This window comes from Propithecus coquereli, unplaced genomic scaffold, assembly GCF_000956105.1.
Source record: "Propithecus coquereli isolate 6110/MARCELLA unplaced genomic scaffold, Pcoq_1.0 Scaffold160, whole genome shotgun sequence".
NCBI lineage: Eukaryota > Metazoa > Chordata > Mammalia > Primates > Indriidae > Propithecus > Propithecus coquereli.
This window is the reverse complement of record NW_012140525.1, coordinates 3,137,616-3,139,678: the sequence shown is the minus strand read 5'-3', so window position 1 is coordinate 3,139,678 and position 2,063 is coordinate 3,137,616.

The window sequence follows — 2,063 nt, the reverse complement described above, 5'->3', positions numbered from 1 at the left end:
TTTTGTTGCTGTTTCATATAGCTTGCAGAATATAATTACAGAATTATAGGCTGTCTACTCAGGATGGATATCTAATCTCAAACTAAACAGATCACACACGGCTTGTCCCATTTTTTCTTTTTTTGGTCCCCTTTAATATCAATTACAATGGCTATTGCTTTGACACAATTTTAGCACGGTGATTATAAGATTATACCTGGTTATATATCATCCATGGAAGGAAAATTCAATATTTCTCAGCTCTATTATACTAGCCTTTTCCCATCTGCCTTCAACATTTATAGCCTTCTAAGGAAAGGAAGCATCAAAGTGATAAGGTCCTGTCACTGCAGACTATAATAAAATATATGCACACATTTTCATGTATCAGCTCTTCAGCTATTAGGTACATTTAGGACTCTTGATTACAAACAAACTTACATGAACTTAAGCCATAAGTCGATCATTTAATGCAACAGCATATCGAGTGTGACTTGGCATTTTGCCATGAAATTGGTGCCTAGGACCCTAAATGAAAATTAGAGGCTTTACATTTTCCTGATTCTAATCAGATCACCCCAACTGTTAGTGAATGTTACAGGCTAGGTTCTCTGAAAAGCAGCCTCCAGACAGGGTTTATAGTACAAGATGTTTATAGGGAAGCACCTTTAGGATTAACACGTGTGGCTGGAGAGGGAAGAAAGCAGAATTGCACAGAGAAAGTGGTCAACTGCAGCGCAGATCTGACAGCCTCACCAGACCCCAGGAATCACCCAGAGCTAAAATGACCCTTTGGAGTTGTCCTACTCTGTGACAAAACAAATGGACTTTTACATCTCTGCCTCCATCAGTCACTGGATTTGAATTGATTCTGAAGGACATGTCTTTAGCTGAAACAGCTGTGCAGTGGAGCCAATCAGTCGACAAGCAGACAGCTGAAGACGATTTTTTGCAGCACCTGAGGCAACAAGTTCCTTCTTGAGGGATATCTGGGCGGCTCACATTCCTATTCATATAGACTCCTTACCGCCACTGAGATCCACTTCTGCATATACGTTCAGGGAACAGCCTCTTCAGGAATTTAGTAAGCCTCACTTCCTGGGAGAAATGTAAAAGAGAAAGGTTAGTAGATAGAGACTGCTGCTTGGTCTATCCCTGACAGTGATTTTCACATTCCTCCACTACCAATGCTGGGTTCCCCTGCTTCTCAGCTACAACTTCTGCTGGTCTCAGGGACTTATTTGGTGGCATGATCCCAACTCTGAGACCAGAGGAAACTGGGGCCAAGTACACATGCCGTTCACAGGCTGGAGTTGTAACTGTTCATTTACAGTAAAAATTGGGCAACAGGAATGTATTAGTCTGCTTGGGCTGTGTCTCTGTGCTGCTGTAACAGAATACCTGAGACAGGGTAATTTACAAAGAACAGAAATGTACTCACTCACGGCTCTATAGGCTGGGAAGTCCAAGCTCAAGAGGCCCTCATGACCTAATCCCCTCTTACAGTTCCCACCTCTCAACAATGTTGCACTGGGGATTGTTTCTAACATATGAATTCTGGGGGACACATTCAAACATTAGCTGGCTGCTATAACAGAATACCACAGACTGGGTGGCTTAAACAACAGAAACTTATTTTCTCACAGTTGTGAAAGATAGCAGTCCAAGATCAAGGTATGTCAGGGTTGGTTTATGGTAAGGATTCTCCTTCTGGCTTTCAGACAGTCACCTTATCTCTATGTTTTCACATGGCCTTTCGTCTGTGCACACACCATGGAGAGAGAGCACTCTGTTGTGTCTTACTCTTCTTATAAAAACATCAATTTTATCAGATTAGGGCTCCCTAGTTCCTGGAACTCGTAAACATAAATATTACCTTGTAAAGAAAAAGAGTCTTTGCAGATAAAATTAAATTAAAGATCTTAATACTGAATGATTATCCTGGATTATACAGATGGGCCCTAAATGCAACCACAAGTGTCTTTATAAGAGGGAAGATGTGGATTCCATACAGACAGAAGAGGAAGAGGCAATGTGGTCATGGAGGCAGAGATTGGAGTGATGTGGCCACAAGGCAAGAATGT